Source organism: Nelumbo lutea, chromosome 8 (genome assembly GCF_056320005.1).
Source record: "Nelumbo lutea isolate HS-2025 chromosome 8, American lotus-T2T, whole genome shotgun sequence".
NCBI lineage: Eukaryota > Viridiplantae > Streptophyta > Magnoliopsida > Proteales > Nelumbonaceae > Nelumbo > Nelumbo lutea.
The window spans coordinates 39326090-39345463 of NC_142691.1; the positions used below are offsets into that span (position 1 = coordinate 39326090).

Sequence of the window (19374 nt, forward strand, 5' to 3'; positions counted from 1 at the left end):
AAATATGGGTGCCCTAGGGTTTAGAATGAAGGGTTAGGATGGTTCTAGGGTGATCCTAAGGCTAAGAAGAAAAGGAGAAGGCACCCAATATTATGTAAGGCTGAGATTTAATGGCTAAAGGCTGAATGATGAAGATTAGAAGTTAGGTGGCTCCTAGGGTTAGAATGCTAAAAAGAAAGTAACCTATAATGGTTAGTGGAGATTAGAAGAGATGGAAGGTGAAGATTTAGCAGTTAGGGGTGGCTAGGGTTTGTTAGGAGTGAAAAGAATGGGTTAAAAGGCACCTTAGGGTTTGCTAAGGCGTGGGGAGCATGCTAATACAGTTGGATGGGCGCCAAACTGGGTTTAACAGCTAGGAGGGTCCCACCTACTTTTAGTTCTTTACAAAAACACCCCCTCTCTCAGCTGGTCTTCACACCAGCTTCCCAAAAACTACACTTCAGCCTAGAAAATTTCACAAATTTCTACATAATTTGCATAGATATCCTCAAAGGTCACATAATTGATTTTAACTAGGAAAAGGGTACACTTTGACTATTCTAAGGCCAAAAATACCCTTGAATTAATGCCCTTAAGGCATCAAAATGCAGGGTTGTCATTCGAGTGTTGATAGGTCAGGCCAAAATACCCTTCATCAATTGCCCCCACTCCCCGCTCTAGGGGTCCTGACATGGTGCAGGTGTTCATGATAAGCCTGGGTGGATTTGGCCCAATCTTCATCCTGGCTAAGGTCTGGTCTAGGGGTCAAACCTTAATGACTCAACTAGCTCAACCACAGAGTTAGATTGCATATTAGGGACACACAAACGTCACTCAGATTAAAAATTATGCGGACGTCAAAACATGCACTCAACCAATTTTGACCTCAAGAGTCGTGTATCCAGTCTTATGGGAGCCATCAGATCAAGTTGATTTGAGTCATCCGTGATCAACTATAATGGTTATAAATAGGGGCCTTGGGGTACCATTTCAAGTTTTTACATTCTGGAAGTCGTACATTATATTTGGTGTCTTCCAGGTTGGTCGTCTGTCTTTACTTCTTCGAGGTCGGTCTCCCTTTTAGGTAAGCCTCCTTCCTTTGCTCTAGTTTCTTCTTTGGTCTTCTCTCCAACATGTTTAGTGATAGTTTATTTGAGGAGAGTGGAGAGTCTGGTCGGGTTGAGTAGGGCTCCTCGGCACAAGACCTAGAGTCCTGTCCTGCCGAGGTGGGCACCTCGGGTTAGGACCAAAAAACCTCTCATGAGAAAGCGTCATCACGTTGCACACGTCCATCTCGAGGTCCAGATTGCTTTGGTCCTTCCACTAAGACACCCGAGTGGATTCGTACTCTAGTTGCTCGGTATAAATTCCCCGACCACTATGGTTATTACTTGCCTTTAAAGAGTTTTCCTTGGGAACATGAGGATGAGGAGATTGCTCTCTTCGCTAAACACTTGATTGTCAAGCTTCACTTTCCTCTTCACCCCTTTATTGTTGAAGTTCTCAAATATTTCAATTTCACAATAAACCAACTCCACCCAAACTCGGATCACACCTTGGTTGGTACCATCTCCCTGTTTCACAACTTTGATCTCCACTTAGACCTTGATACTTTCAACTCTTTGCTCCATTAAAGAGAATCCAGCTGGTCCTAAGGGTATAGATAAACATAGTTACTATATAGCTTATCGGCTTGGGTACAAAATTCTTCATGATTATCCTTCAAAAGTCCCAACTTGGAAGACTAGGTACCTCACCATTACTATCAGTGGGGGGTGAACTTTCCCGACTTGCTGGGGGAAGGGCATCTCCGACCCTAGGGATTGATTGGATAGGAAGATGAAGAAGAAGATGCGATCCATGACAGAGCTTGGCCTGAGGCTAAAGCACTACTTGGCCAAGGAGAAGCTCATTAAGGCCAGGCTAAGTCCCCTGGGTAGGTCGTCTCTTCGGGCACACATCTATTATCTTTTCGTGCTTACTTTATTTTGTATTGCTTCAGCTAATCTTCTACTCGTCTTCCACAGGCATCATGGCTAACATTCTGATGTCCGAACTGTTTAGTGATATGAAGAAGAGAAAGAAGAGGAAGGCCTCTAGAGGAGAATCTTCCCAAAAATCGGTGACTGAGCCCGCTTCACCTGTTGCGCCTACTAGAGATGAGGAGGTCCCCATTATCAATCTAGTTGAGGAGGACCAAGAGAAGAAGTTACCACCTCACCAACTTGAGGTGGCCCGAACTCCTAAGCTACGGCCTAGTCATCCCGGGGTCGGCTCTTCAAGTGTAGGCCGCAAGGAGATCCAAAACGTTAAGGACATCTGGGTTGCCCTTTCCAAGCGCCAGTAGGTGTATTTTTCCAAAGAGGTCTCCAAGTATGCCAAGATGTAGACTCCCAAGTTAGTTACCAAGGCATTGGGTCACCTCATGGCGGTATGTCTCCGATCTCCGCACTATGCACTTGTGTTTTATTTTGTACTTAGTAAATTTTGCTCCTTTTTGCAGACAAACTCCATGATCCACTCTCTTGTAAAGTAGTCCAAGCAGTAGGCTGCAAAGATGCAAGATGCCAATGCGAAGGCACAAGCTACTAAGTCAGTAGCCACGAACTGCTGGGCTAAGCTACTGAAGGCCGTTGACGCCATCAGAAAGTTGGAGGCCAAGGTGGTGGTGAAGAATGAATGTATCGAGAAGCTGACTAGGGAGGCTGAGGAGGAGAGGGATGTTTTCACTCAGCGTGAGGCCGCTCTAACTTAGGGGATCAAGGGTGTCAAAGTCCTTGCTATCAATACTTACAAGGCTTCACCAAAATTTAATCAACTCAAGAAGGGCCTCACTACGGCAGCCTTCCGAAAGGGCTTTAAGCTCTGTCACTGGTTGGCCAAGCATGCATTCCCTAAGCTCGACCTCAAAGCCATCACCACCACCAAGGTCACTACGGAGATGGTGCTTGATGCTGACCAAGACCCAGACTCCGGGGAGGAAGGTTATGACGACGTTAGTGAGGGAACTATGGAGAAGGAGCCATTACCGAGTAGGCCATGGAGACCGAGGAATCTACCACTGCCAAGGATGCCATGGAGACTGAGGAAGCAAAGGGAAATTTTGAGATTGTTGAGGGTAAGGGTGAGGAGCCCCATGATGACTAATCTTTGCCTCTTTTCTTGGACCCCTTGTACAAACAACATGTACCGAGCCTCTGAGCTTAGACTAGTAGGTTTTTCTCCTCTTTCTTTTGTTTGATGGACAAATTAATCCTTTTAAAGTAATAAAATACAACTTCTCTTTTCTCCACCTCGTGTACAATAATTTTCCTTCAAAAAATTCCATGTATAGGTTCTCTCGAGGTGCCTAACCTCTAAAAACAGCTAGGCATAATATGGGTTAACCTGAGGTAACTATAAGTTGGAGCAAATAGGCAAAGTAAGGTATATGACCCAAACTACCTATATGCATATAAGGTCTAAGTAAAATTTTCCCGAGCTGCCCATGTTCTTAGAAAGCATCTCAGCCTTATTTTATCATGGCATCGAAATCATTATCTGTTCAGCAACGTGGCCCTTAGGCTTAGAGTGACTCATGGTCTGCTCTTCAATATATCATTTAGACAACATGCGGCCTGATCGGTTTGCCTGAGCGGTTGGTCATTTAGACTTAGAGAATTTCTGATATGGCGGATGCTTGACTCCTGAGCTCATAAGTAGTACTTCCTTAGATTGTCGACATTCTAGGCATGGGGTACCTGCCTCCCTTCTAATGTCTCGAGCTCGTACATCCCTTCACTGAATACACGTCTTACTCTGTAGGTAGCTTCCCAGTTCAGTCTGAGCTTACCTACACTAGTTTTAGGTACCATTACTTTCTGAAGTACAAGGTCACCAACTCAGAAGTTGCATCGCCTGACTTGGGCATTGTATTACCAAGCTACTCATTGCTGGTAGGTCATAGTCCAGATATAGGCCAGGTTGCATACTTCTTCAATCATGTTGAGATTGGTCCGCAACTCATCGTCAATGGCTTCCTCATCTTATGCCTCTAGTCGTAAGGTCGGTACTTCAATCTCAGCTGAGATGACGGCTTGAATGGGGTTTCTTCGGTCACAGTCATGATGGTGGTTCGATAGGCCCATAGGACAGTTGGGAGGTTGTTGACCCACAAAACCTTAGCTCGTGTAAGATGAGCTTTGATTATACAGAGAATCGCCCTACTTATCAACATAGCCTATTTGTTTGCTTGTGGATGCACCACCAACATGAAGTTCTACTGGATCCCCATCTCGGCACACTAGTTCTAAAACTTAATGTCTTCGAACTACTTCCCATTGTTGGATATCAGCACCTTTGGAAATCTAAATCTGCACACTATGTTCCTCCAAAAGAAGTTATGTACATCCCGAGTTATGATGGTGACCAATTGCTCAGCCTCTACCCACTTTGTGAAGTAGTCAATCACGACGATCAGAAATATTCTTTGCCCGGTTGCAAATGAAAATAGATGTAAGATGTCTATTCTCCACTGAGCAAAAGGCCACGAGCTGGTCAGATACTTCAGGTCGGCACCGGGCTGGTGAAGTATGTTGGTGTGCCTTTGGTGGTTACAACACTTCTGAACGATATTGAGTGCATCTACTTTCATTGTAGTCTAGTAATATCCTTGCCTTAGCACTTTTTGGGCAAGCGCCCTGCCCTAGGTGTCCTCCATAGAGACCTTCAGGGATCTCGCATGGTACCTGGTTTGCCTCTGAAGGTCTTAAGCAGCATAGGTAGGGGAGCGTGAAGGATCTTCTATAGAACCACTTGTCAATGAGAACATAGCAGGTTGACTGATGTTCTACCCTCCAAGCTGCATTACACTCTATTGGTAGGGTTTCCTGGAGTAGATAATCAACAAGTAGGTCTACCCAGATCAGTTCTGCTAGCAACATAGGAACAACCTCTTCTGTCGCCCTGAGGATGCTAGTTCATGGTAGGTCTTCTATATATACCATCCTCATGGTGATGTCACTAGTGTTGGCCAGCTTCGATAGTGCGTCTACCTCAACATTGTCTGATCTCAGTATTTGCTAGATGAACCAAGAGTGGAAGTCGGACAAGAGTTCCTAACATTAGCTAGGTAGGCCATCATGGCGGGTTCCCAAGGCTCGTACTCGCCATTCACCTGGTTCATGACTAGCTGAGAGTCGTTGCATACCACGATGTGCTTTGCACCGACCTTCGCCAATGTTAGTCCAACTATTAGTGTCTCGTACTCCGCTTTGAACCCGAACCGGAGAGTGTACTCCAACTTCACCTCGCTTGGCCCGTAAAATATTAGTCCATCTCTACTTCCTTGCTAATTAGACGAGCCATCTACGTGGAGAATCCAGGACTCCTCATCCTAGGCTGGGGTGTTGTCCCTACCCATAATAGGTGCCACGCTGGTCGAAGCTTCCGACATATTGGTTAGCTTAACCACCTTAGGGGTCGGCATACTGAACGTGGATTTAGCGACAAAGTTCACCAAGACTTGTGCTTTGATGGTTGGGCGTGGCTCGAACTGGATATCGTATTCACTAGTTCGATGGCCCACTTCGCCAACTTGCCTAAGACTTCGGGCTTCTACAAGATGTGCCTAAATGGTTTATCAATTAGAATGATGATTGTGTGAGCTTGGAAGTAAGGGCGTACCTGGTCTCAGTTGCCTGCAAAACTTTACTAATATAGTAGATGAGCCTTTGGACCTAGTCTTTTCCCTTATTAGTACCGAGATGACTACCTCATCACTCGTAGAGAGGTAGAGTCTTAGCTCGTCTCCAAGCTCAGGTCAGGTCAAAACCAGGGGTGAACATAAGTATCTTTTGAGCTCATTAAACATGAGTTGACACTCTTTGGACCATTCAAAGTCCTCGTTCCTTTTTATGGCTTTGAAGAAAGGTAAACACCGACTAGACAGTAAAGACATAAACTAGTTTAGGGTGAAAACTCGGCTAGTTAGAGGTATTTTAGACCTTATACTGACTATTTTGTATCATTTTTCCAGTTAAATTCAATGTTGTGACCTTTGAGTAAAAACTGGGAAATTTACAGAGTTTTCTACAGATTTTGGGAAGCTGGTGAGAATTCCAATTGAGAGAGGGGGTGTTTTTGTGAAAAACTGAGCACAAGAGGGCACTTCCTATCTGCTAAACCTAGAAAGGCGCCCCTCTTACTATATTAGAATACTCCTCTCTCCTTAGCAAACCCTAGGGCACCTCCCCACTCATTCTTTTCACCTCTAACAAACCCTAGCCACCCCTAACTGCTAAATCTTCACCTTCCACTCCTCCCTAATATCTAATCTCAACCATCCAAGCCTTAGAACCTATCATACCCTTAGATCCTCACCTTGCAATCTCCACCCTCCATTCTAGGGCACCATCTCTTTAGCATTCTAACCCTAGGGCATCACCTAACTCCTAATCTCCACCATTCAATCCTAGGAGCTTAAGTCCCAGTCTTCCATAGTTACAGGCGCCCTCTCCTTTTCACTCCAGCCATAAGATCCCTCTTGTTTAATCCTAACCCTCCATTCCTAAACCCTAGGGGCGCCCATTTTCTACATAAACCCACTAGTTGCCCCTCTCTTTCTCTCTAATCCTAGTTTTGTCCACCATTCTCTATAAAAGGACCCTAAGGGCCCTAAAGATGGGGTTGGTTAGCCCAGTTCACAAGGCCAAGGTTTCTTGAGGGGTTCAAGGGTTACAGGAAGGAGGACGACTAGTTCTTGTCAAGAGGGGTTCCTACAAGTAGTTCGTTCAACCTGCAATTGCCGCCATTAGAGCTGATACACCATTTTTATTTTGTTTTATTTTCTTTCTTTTTGTTATTAAGTTTTTCTAGCATTTTAATTTCTGCAATTTTCGATTTTGGTTTGATTTAATTTCTATTTTTCTTTGTCTTTTGCAGATCTGAATTTCCCTGGTTCAAGGCTAAGGTGTCTCGAGGGGTTCAAGGGCTGAACGGAGGGGGAACAACTTGCAGTTTGTCTTCCTAGAAAGCTATCACCATTGAATCTGAATTTCAGCATATTTTTATTTATTTTCTTGTTAGTTTCAATTTTATTTATTTTCTAAATTTTATTTCTCGTCTTTTTCAATTTTGAATATTTAATTTCAGCTTTAATAAATTTTATTTTCTTATTTTTTGCAAATCACAAATCTGTTTTCTTTTTCTTATTTATTTGGAACAAAATAATAATTTTAAACCTTGCTTTCCTGGGGATTCGACCCCTTCTTCATCACTAAACTACATTCTTTATTTAGTTTTAAGGATGAGAAAAATATAAATTATTAAACTAGTGTCTTGGGTGTTTGACGACACATCTCGGGCGCACCATGTTTTTGTTATCGTTATCGGGGAAGCAACGGATTAAAAATTTTATTTCTTTGATTTGGATCCGACTACATTATTTTTTTATTTCGTTAGTTTTCTTATCTTTGGAAATAAAACTCTCATAATTCTTCTTTGTTTTCGCAGGACGTAGCAGCCAAAGGCGAGGTGTCGGAACACTACTGAACTACTCACAAAAAAAACAAAAATATTGGGTAGTGATTCAGGTGTGATCATTCCAACTTATTTATGATTTTTCTTTTTATTTTTGAATTTATCTTGGTACATTAGTGTTTTTGAATCTTTGGTTATTTATTTTTATTTTATTTCTTAATAGATTCGGCTATATTTTTTGGGATTATTTTTTTCTTTTGTTTTGTTTTTAGATCTAATTAGTTATTTAATTGAGTAATTAATTGTTAATTAGGAAATTATTCAAAAATTTGAATTTGAGTTTAAATTTCAAAATTTTAATTTTAATTTGTATCTAAATTTGAACTTGAATTTGAATTTAAATTTCAAAATTTAAATTTCAAAATTCGAATTTCAAAAAAACAAATTAATATTTTAAAATTTTTTCCATTTGCATTCCAACATTTAGGGTTTGATATGTTCTAGAGCATGTATCATATAGGATTACTTAATTGCTGAAATCATCTTGTTAGTTGTTAATGTTTTAGGGTTTTTCATTTTTTTTAATTGCTCTCTCTACTGAATTAATTTGTTTTATTCTTTTATTGCTGAATTGCATATTAGAGATAACTGTTCATGCATTATAATTAGTTGCATTTATTTTGTTTATTGTGTTTTTCTGTTAATCCATTTAAGGGCAATCCAATTTAAATAAGATAAGGTGGGGATTTCATTACCCTTCCTTGGCCCAAAAACCAACACCTTTTCGTGTGCGGTTCACCCTAAACCTTAATTTAAAATTTGGATAGCAAGATCCTTTGGGAGGCCCCACACATTTGGTTCAAAAGTGTGCAAAATTTTAGGAAAACTTGTAATTATTTTCCACAACCGGCGGTTGGTGTCTAAGGAAACAAGTTAACCAGCTAAGCCTAAGCGAGTTTTGTGGTTACTTAATTACGTCCTTGCAAGAGCAAGGGGAGCCTCCCACATTTCCACCTCTTACTTGGCTAACCAAAGGAAGTGGTGTAATTCTAGGTGAACATAAGAGGATTCACATTGGTTGAACCACTAGTTTAGGAAACATTAGTTTAGCCCCTAGGTTGTGTGTTTTACTTGTTTGTGCTTAATAAAAAAAAATTAAAACAAAATAAAATGAATTCAATGGCTGAAGTTTGTGGAATGAGAAACTACTTCCAACCAAAGCCACGGATAGATTGGAACCATGTGTCTAAATAGTTGGATAAGATTAATGGGATGGCCCAAAGAATTGATCAGGTCTTGCATGTCGTCAACAAATTGGCCCATACCCAACCTTGTCATCCTACCCAACATGTTCCATCTGTGCAAGCCTAGCCTATCATGTTAGCTAGTGCCCTGCGGTGGGCTCATCTACACCTTATACTGAAGTTTGTTCCATTTGTGCCAGCCTGGCCCACCAAGTTGATGATTGTCCAACAGTAGCCTAGCTTCCGTCGTTTATCCAAGAATATGTTCAGGCAGCCCAGAGTTTCTTGAGGCCTAATAATGACCCATTTTCAAATACTTACAACCTTGGGTGGAGAAATCACACTAACTTTTCTTGGAGGACACATCAACCTAACACACATTCTTAGCAGTACCATCCATCTAACTCCATGGCCTAGCAATTCAGAGGCCACAAGTGTAGAGCCAATTCCAGCAGACTTACCCTAAGAACCAGCCGGTCCAATCTTATTAGGTTTATGCACAACCTCCTTAGACCAGTACAATTGATAACAAATTCATGTAGCTTCCGTAGCTTATTCCAACTCAGTAGCAGCCTATCGCTAGATTAGAGAGCCAAATAGGACAGTTAGCCAAAGCCAATGCGAGGAGAGAAGAAGGATAACTACCGAGTCAACCGGTTGTGAATCCTAGAAATCAGCCACTAGGTTTTCCTCCACAAAAGATTCAACCACCTCCTAAGAACCATCAGTTTGAAAATGCCAAGGCTATTATGACCTTAAGGAGTGGGAGGATTTTAGAGGACCCGTATGAGAAAAAGAAATTTGAAAACATCAGTGAAGAAGAAAAGCAACAAGAAGACCATAAGTTAGGAAAGGAAAACTTAGAAGAAGAACTGATAGTGGACTGACCTGTAGTTCCCTTTCCAACCACACTCATAGTTGAGCCGTTGCCAAAGATGAAAGAGACTCGCAACAAAGAGATCAGGGTGTTATTCAAGCAAGTCCATATTAACATCCCTCTCCTCAATGCGATACAACATCTCCCGACCTACTAATAACTCTGCATTTTGATGCCTTAGGGGCATCAATTCAGGGGTATTTTTTGCCTTAGAATAGTCAAGATGTGATCTTTGCCCATTTAAATGCAATGTTGTTCCCTCTAAGGGTCTCTATGCAAATTCTAGGGAAAACTGGGAAGTTTTCATGGATGAAATGCAGATTTTGGGAAGCTGGTGTGAAGTCTAGCTGAGAAAAGGGGTGTTTTTGTGAAAAACTGAAAGCAAGAGGGCGCCTCCTTGGTGCTAAACCTAGTTTGACACCCCTCCTATTGTATTAGCATGCTCCTACGCCTTAGCAAAACCTAGGGCACCTTTTAACCCATTCTTTTCACTCTTAACAAACCTTAGCCGCCTCTTATTACTAAATCCTCACCTTCCATCACTTCTAATCTCCACCATCCATTCTAGGGCACTCTCTTTTTAGCATTCTAACCACAGGAGCCACCTAATTTCCATTCAACCTTTAGCCATTAAAACCCAGCCTTACATAATGTTGGGTGCCTTCTTTTCTTCTTAGCCTTAGGGTCACTCTAGAATCATCCTAACCCTTCATTCTAAACCTTAGGGCACCCATATTTTTGCTAAAACCCAGTTGTTGCCCCTCTCTTTCTCTCTAATTCCAGTTATATCCACCATTCTCTATAAAAATGACCCCAGGGGCCCTAGAGAAGGGATTGGTCAATTCATCTAGTTAACAAGGTTAAGGTTTCTTTAGGAGTTCAGGGGTTGTAGAAGAGGAGGATGCCCAGATCTTGTTAGGAGGGGTTCCTGCAAGCTGTTCAACCATTTTGTAACTATTGCCACTCGATCTGATTAACCAATCTTTTCTTTTCTCTTTTTTCTTTTTTGTTATTTTTATTTCTACAATCTTTTAGATTTAATTCTTGTTTGTTTCTCTGTTTTGCATATCTGAATTCATTTGGTTGAAGGCTAAAGTGTCTCGAGGGGTTTGAGGGTTGTAGAAAGGATGGATGCCTAGTTCTTATCAAGAGGGGTTTCTGCAAGCTATCTGGCCGATCTGCAGCTACTGCCACTGGATCTGGATTCTGGATCATTTTATTTATTTATTTATTTTATTTCCTTTGTTGATTTACATACTTTATTAAATTCTGATTTTTATTTTTTGTCTTGTTTAAATTCAAAACATTTAATTTCTGTAATAATAGATTTTATTTTCATATTTTCTGCCTTTCCCGATTGCATTCTCTTGTTCGGGTCTAAGTATATATTAATTTATCACTTTCTTCCCTATGGATACGACCCATTCTCACCCATTTACTACATTAGTAGTTGTTTAAGAAACGGTAAAAATTATAAATGTTTAAACTGGTGTTCCAGAGTGTTTAATGACGTGCTTTCGAACACACTACCTATGCCAAGTTCTTGGAAGAGCTATGTACTCAAAAGAGGGAGCCATGATCGGCCCCAAAAAATGTAATGCTCTCGACAAATGTTAGTGCAGTTCTCCTAAATCAACTCCCCCAGAAAATGAAAGACCCTATTGCTCATCTAATAAGTTATGTCATCTCTGAAATCACTTTCAATCAGGCCCTAATGGATCTTGGGGCCAGTGTAAATCTGCTCCCCTCTATTATTTATGAAAGGTTCAGGATCGACGAGTTAAAACCTACCCTAGTAATTCTGCAACTTGTTGATTGGTTAGTCAAGACTCCTTGTTGTGTCATTTATGCACAGTTAATTCAGGCAAGTGTGCCTTAGTCAAATGTGCGTATAATGATGTGCAAAGTGTCGATCTCACAGAGACTAGATCATAGTACCAAATCAATTTAAAACTAACCTAAGTTAAACTTGTGAATCAATTGAATGAATAAAAACTAAAAGAATTAATGCAAATCCAATAACTTAATAAAAACTGAATTGATGGATGAATACAGCTAGGGTTTAGATTTCATTCAATCAAGGGCACATAATTACCTATTTAATCCAACTCAAGACCGAAATTACCCTAAGGTATATTTAAGTTACTTGCATGTGATGATGGATTTCCCTAAATTAATTAATGAGCTTTCTCAAGTCATATTAATCATTTATTAATCCAATTCTATCATCAAATTTCTAAGTTGTTGTCAAAAGGAAAAATAAGCATTAATTTCTTTGAAAACCTCTAATTGTAGAAGGGGATTTGACTCACTAAGCTTCCTTGATTCCCACACATGAGCTAATCATCTTTCGATATCATAGTCTATCATACGATTTTTATTCCCTAGGGATCTAATTGATAACAATCCTTTGGTCAGTCATGCATGAATTTAGCTCTTGAATTGAATAGCAATAAGCATAGCAATAAAAATTCTTCATGCAAATAATAAAGGTCTTGAATTGAATTAAACAAATAACTATATAATTTTAAGATCAAAATCCATCTAAACCCTAGTTAAGAGAATTTAGCTAGACATCATTAAATTCAACATACTCAAGAAAATTAAAGGAGAAACACAGCAAGAACACATCAAAGAATGAATAGAATAACAAGAAAACTTTAGCCTTTGAAGGTAGAAGACAAGTGCAGCAACTAAGCATTTCTCCCTCTTGAATTCGGATTCTTCCTCTCCTTCTCTGGCATGCTGAAATTGCTTCCTCTTCTCTTCTGATGTGCTGAGATTGCTTCGTCTTCTCTTCTCTACTGAATTCTCTCTAAGGATGTTCTCCTTTGCCTTGAGTCTATGGTCCCTTTTATAGTGTGGCCTCCCCTAAATTGCTTCTCAATTCAGACTCCTAATTCAACACAAATTAGGTCTCTTAGTCTTTATCTCAGTTGAATTCCTATCTCTTTTGCATTATCAATTGCCAGGCCCGAAACTTGTATCTCGATTTGCACTTAGTTGGTAGCGGAATTAGGTTGAGTGATAAACACAAGAGTTGTAACCCTATCTTTTGTCTTCAATTAACCGTTTGAATTAGCTCAATCCGAGTTGTAGAAAGAAAGTTATTCCAAAAATACGGGAACTATATCAAAATAGGAAATTTTCCTATTTTTGTGCATACATATCAAATCCGATTTCAATGGATTCTCTCTTTCATGGCTACATCATGGAGCATCATTGCTGCATGGTCCTTCCTCTATGATTATCTTGATCAATTAAATTGAATTCCTCCTTAAAATTTCACAATTATGCTTCAAATCATCTTGCAAGACAATTTCATCATAATTAGTGCAATACAATGCTAATTCTAAAAATATTATTACCAAAATCATCAAGTTAGAGGTATGAAAATATGTACAAATATAGGCTTATCAAATTCCCCCAAACTTAGCTTTTGATCGTCCTCAATCAAAATATGCATAAAATCATACTTAAGCAAATGAATTGATCATGATTTGCTTATCTTGATTTTCCAAAGTATATGCCTCAAAGATTGTAAAAGGTATATAACTTAGAAAGCATTCAAAATACCATCCAAGAATTATCATGAATCTTATGCTAACAAAATATCATCATGAAAATTAAAGTGTGTGTGTGTGTGTGTTTTTCCAATTTTCGAGTGTCCAGCATGTTTCTTAGCTAAAATTATGCAAACCAATGGATCTTTGAATTTTTTGGATATTCCATAGGCTTGCTCTTCATAGTCCTTATCCACTAATGTAGATGATCATAAAACTTTAGATCAATAGGTCTTTATTTAGCTTGTAGTGTGAGGCCTAGGTAGAGGCTAAAAAAGAAAGGATAAGAAATTACAAAGCAAGAGAGTATAGAAGGGTATGCACATATAAATGTACTTTCTAGATATCCTCATATTCTTTATTTTTCACATGTATTATAACCCCCAAACTTATTTCTTTTGATCTTCTTGGGTAGTGAATAAACTTTTCAGCACATAATTTTAGGCTCATGATATATTTCTAAAGCCTCTTTTCTTTCTTTCTCAACACCTTTTTTTTTTCTTTCATCTTCCCTTCTTTCATTCATCAACATCATTGTGCAAAATTAAGCTCTCTTTAAGGGTAGATCATGGTTTTTCAGGTTTGACAGGTTAAGTACAATGAGTGTTAAAAAAAGGAATTCGAGTGGTGGCTAATCATATGCTTTGCATATGCCATTCTTTTGAAAAGGCTCAAAATGATAACTAAGGATTGAAATATATCAATGTTGGCTTGAAAAGGCTCAAACGATCCAAAAATGGCCTAAATCATCTCCAAAGTAATATGTTGTCTAGGATTTCACCTCAAAGGCTAATCAAACAAGTTCTAGAATATCACATAATGATCATATTATTCCATATATCTCACATAATCATTCACCAAGTTGCACACAATTCACAAGATCATGGCATAATGTGCTCAAGAATTTCAACTTTCATGATACAATAGAGTCAACACAAGAATCAATTAACCCTTAGGATTATAATTTATCTTCCTTTTCTAAGTCATATTCGATTTCAATCAAGAATTTATCATAGGCTTTTAGTCATCAAAAAAAATTCAGCAATCACAAAATTAAGCTAAAGCATATTTTGATTTATTTTTTTATTTTTGCAAATAATACCATGCTCTTGGGTTCACAAAAAATTTCAAAAAAATTGCAATCTTCTCCCCCCCAAACTTAAATTTAACATTGTCCTCAATGTTAAGTAAATTAAGGAGTAAAAAAAAGGGAAAGAAATTTCCTTTCAAGTTGGTCTTGGTTTCAGCTATACATGCTGAAATTTCCTATCCATAGACTCCAAAATTGCAACCTACCTTTCATCAATCAAAAGAGAAGATGGAAACAACAATAACAAGAGAAAGCAAAAATTAAAACAAAACTTAAAAAGAAATAAAGAAACATGAAACAACTAGAATTCCTAAAGTGCATAAATGAAAAATATAGTTCTAAGTTATAGTCGTAAGCTTGACTCTGTTTCCATTTTCATGGATCCTTGAAGTGAATGGTGGACTTGAAGAAAAGATTATGTCCACCATCAATGTAAGGTTTCAATCTTTTCCCATTGACTTTGAAAGTTTCCTTAGTTTCATTAGATACTTCAATTGCACCATGAGAAAAAACTCTAGTTACTATGTATGGACCACTCCATCTTGACTTTAGTTTGCCAGGAAAAAGCTTCAATCTAGAATTATAAAGAAGAACATTTTCTCCAACTGTAAAATCTTTCTTTTTAATATGTACATCATGCCATGCCTTGGTTTTTTCTTTATAAATTCTAGATTTCTCATAAGCTTGGTCCCGCCATTCTTCAAGTTCATTCAATTCCATCTTTCTTTGTTCACCTGCAACTTGCAAATCAAAGTTAAGCAGTTTCATTGCCCAATATGCTTTATGCTCTAATTCAACAAGGAGGTGACACGCCTTACCAAACACCAACCTATAAGGAGATATTCCAATGGGTGTTTTGAAAGCTGTCCTATAGGCCCAAAGTGCATCATCCTATTTCATTGACCAATCCTTCCTAGATAAACTCACAGTCTTTCCAAAATACCTTTCAATTCCCTATTTGAAATTTCTACTTGTCCACTAGTTTAGGGATGATAGGGGGTAGCAATCTTATGGGTAACATCATATTTAATTAATAAATTATCAAACTGTTTATTGCAAAAGTGTTTACCTCCATTACTAATGATATCCCTCGATGTAAAAAATCTAGTAAAATTTTTTTTTTTCAAGAATTTGATTACAACCTTAGCATCATTAATGGGACATGCAATTGCTTCCACCCATTTACTCGCATAATCAACAACAAGTATATACTCATTATTGAAGGATTTTGGAAAAGAACCCATGAAATCAATGCCCCAAACATAAAAAATATAACAAATAAGAATATTGTTTAGGGGCATCTCATTTTTCCTTGATATATTACCTATCCGTTGGCATCAATCACAAGAACTTACATAGGCATAAGCATCATTGAATAATGTAGGCCAATAAAATCCACTTTGTAAAACCTTTACCGTCGTCTTGGATGGTCCATGGTGTCCACCTATTTCTTTATCATGATGAAAACTAAGTATACTCTGCACCTCTTCCTTTGGTATGCATCTTCTCACCATGCCATTTACACAAATCTTGTATTGATATGGTTCCTCCCAAAGATAGTGCCTTACATCAGATAAAAATTTCTTCTTTTGATGAAAAGAAATGTTAGGGGGCAACTCGTCACCTACAAGAAAATTAGCAAAATTAACATACCACGGTTCATCATTTTCATGCACAAAACATAATTTCTCATCAGGAAATTCATCATGCAAAGGGTGTTCATCCATGCTCTCCACATACTCCCCATCCAATCTAGACAAGTGATCAACTACCATGTTTTCAATGCCTTTCTTGTCTTTGATTTCTAGGCAAAATTCTTGCAACAATAAAATCCATCTTATTAACCTAGGTTTTGCATCTTTTTTAGCAAGTAAATACTTCAATGCAGAATGGTCAGTATAGACAATCACTTTAGACAAGATCAAATAAGGTCTAAAATTTTCAATAGCAAATATTACAGCAAGTAGTTCCTTTTCAATTGTTGTATAATTTCATTGTGCCTCATTCATGGTTCTACTTGCATAATAAATGGTATGAAATTTTTTGTCTATTCTTTGTCCTAAAACTGCACATAAAGTATCATCACTTGCATCACACATGATCTCAAAAGGCAATTTCCAAATGGGGGCTGAAACTATGGGAGCTTGGATCAATTTCTCTTTTAAACAATTAAATGCATGCAAACAAGCACTATCAATCACAAACGGTGCATCCTTCACTAAAAGATTAATTAGAGGCCAAGCAATTTTGGAAAAGTCCTTAATGAACCTTCTATAAAAACCTGCATGTCCCAAAAAACCTCTAAATTCTTTCAATGATTTTGGAGGGGGAAGTTTTTCAATTAATTCAATTTTAGCTCTATCCACTTCAATACCTTTAAAAGATACTTTGTGGCCTAAAACAATTCTTTCTCTAACCATATAATGACATTTTTCTCAATTAAGAATAAGGTTAGATTCCTCACACTTTTAAGCACCAAGGACAAACTATGCAAGCATGCATCGAATGAAAATCCAAAAATAGAAAAATCATCCATGAATATCTCCATAAAATCATCAATGAAATCCGAAAATAGAGACATCATGCATCTTTGAAAAGTAGTAGGAGCATTGGACAAACCAAAAGGCATTCTCCTAAATGCAAATGTTCCATAAGGGCATGTAAAGGTAGTTTTCTCTTGGTCTTCAGGAGCAATGAGAATTTGGTGATAACTAGAATAACCTCAAGAAAACAATAAAATTCTTGACCAGCAAGCTTTTTAATCATTTGATGAATAAAGGGAAGGGGGAAATGATCTTTTCTAGTAGCATCATTCAATTTCCTATAGTCGATACATACCCTCCAACATGTTACTGACCTTGTAGGGATTAATCTATTATTTTCATTTTTTACTACAGTGGTCCTACCCTTTTTTGGCACAACTTGCACAGGACTTACCTAAAAAGAATCAGAGATAGGAAAGATAATACCTGAATCAAGCCATTTTATCACCTCTTTCTTTACTACCTCTTTCATATTAGGATTTAACCTCCTTTAGGGCTGCACCATAGGCTTGAATCATTCTTCCATCATGATTTTGTGCATGCAAACTAATGGACTTATTCCTTGAATGTTGCCAATGCTCCATCCAATCGCCCTTTTGTGTTCCCTAAGCACCCTTATCAACTTTTCTTCTTCAAAACCTATCAAGTAAGAAGAAATAATCACAGGTAAGGTAGATAAATTCCCTAAATAAATATATTTTAAATGCGAAGGAAGAGGTTTAAGTTCAAGAGTAGGAGGCTTCTTGATTGATGGCTTGGCTTTTGAAGAATAGGAAGAAATATCCAAAGGCAAAAATTTTTCTCTTTTTGTCACGAATCCTCTTTGCTTTTCTCCCAAATAACCTACGGCCTCCTTATGCCTCTCATCTAAAATTTGTTCTTTCACATTAAAAGAGTTAGCAATGTAATTTTCTATAGGATCATTTAACCTAAATGCATGAAATTTTCTTTCTACCAAATCATCAATGCAATCTATCATTAAGACTTCTTTTTCATCATTAGAATGTTTCATAGCCTTAAACATTAAAAATAACTTCCTCATCATTAATTCTAAGTCTAAGTTTTCCTTGTTGGACATCAATTAAAGCTCTTCCTGTGGCAAAAAAAGGTCTCCCTAAAATTAGGGGCATATCATAATCTTCTTTCATATCCAAAACAATGAAGTAAATAGGAAAACTAAATTTATCTACTTTTACCAAAACATCTTCCACTACTCCCCTTGGATATTTGATACTTTTGTCAGCCAACTGTAGAGAAACAGTGGTAGGTGTTTGCTCCTTCAACCCAAGCTTCCTGAAGACAAAAAAAGGCATCAAATTAATGCTTGCACCAAGATTACATAAAGCCTTATCAAAATTAATTTCACCAATGTTGACGAAATAGAGAAACTCCCTAGATCCTTGGGTTTTGGAAATAATTTATTTTGTAGGATTGTTGAGCATTCCTCATTAAGTTTTACCATCTCAAATTCCTCCAACTTTCTTTTGTTTGAAATTATTTCCTTAAAAAATTTGGCGTAACTTGGCATCTGAGAAATAGCATCAAGAAGAGAAATGTTAATATGCAAATTTTGAAACACCTCTAGAAATTTAGCAAATTGTTTATCCAAGTTAGCCTTAAGAAATCTTTTAGGAAAAGGAAGAGGGGGTTTGTAGGATTTTAAATTAAGAGTAAAAGAACTTCCCTTTTTCTCCATTGATGACTCGTGGTCTCCTTCTTTGGCTTCAAGGTTTCGGCTTTCATCCTCTTTTACCTGCTCATCATATTTTTTTTCTTTTCTAAGTTCTTTTCTGCTTCATAGAGTGATGGCCTTTACTTGTTCCCTGGGATTCTTCTTGGTATTGCTAGGTAATCCTCTTTGTGGCCTTGCCGAAATTGCTTGAGCAAGTTGTCCAATTTGAGTTTCTATCCTTTGAATTCTTGCCTCCGTATTGTTGAGAAATTTTGCCATCATATCCTCTAAATTTGGCTTCTTCTCTTGTGGATTTTGTTGTGGTTGCTGCTGAAAGCCAGGAGGTGCTGTTTGTTGGTTATTACTCCAAGAAAAATTTGGATGGCTTCTCCATCCTGGATTGTAAGTGTTGGAGTAGGGATTGAAATTGGACCTATTGCCACCATAAGAAAAAAAATTAGCTTGTTCAGAAGAAGAAGAAAATGGATTTCCTACTTGACAGTCTACACTAGCGTGTCCCCCTTGCCCACCAAGCTCACAAGAAGGGAAGGGAGCAGAAGAAACACTCATAGCTGAAACCCCCAAATTTTCTAATTTCTTATTTAATGAAGCAAGTTGAGCCGATAAAGTAGTGATAGAATCAACATTATAAATTCCAATTCCCTTTTTATTTGCTCTCTCATTGCCCCATTAATAGCTATTGGCTGCCATCTCCTCCAAAAGTTCATATGCTTCTTCAGGCGTTTTTCTCATAAGGGTACCACCTACAGCTGCATCTAACATTGAACGATTAGATTGATTAATGCCACTATAAAAAGTTTGCACTTGCATCCAAATAGGTAGACCATGGTGAGGACACTTCCTAAGCAGTTTCTTAAATCTCTTCCATGACTCATATAAAGTTTCATTATCAAATTGGGAAAAAGTTGTTATGTCATTCCTTAATTT

The 19374-nt window shown here is 38.2% G+C and overlaps 1 non-coding gene across 1 annotated transcript; it reads left to right on the forward strand.

The window, feature by feature from the left end:
* The first annotated feature begins 19267 nt into the window (after nucleotides 1-19267).
* On the forward strand, nucleotides 19268-19374 carry LOC148843871 (small nucleolar RNA R71). Its single transcript, XR_016103927.1, has one exon. It is a non-coding gene; the product is annotated as a small nucleolar RNA R71 (small nucleolar RNA).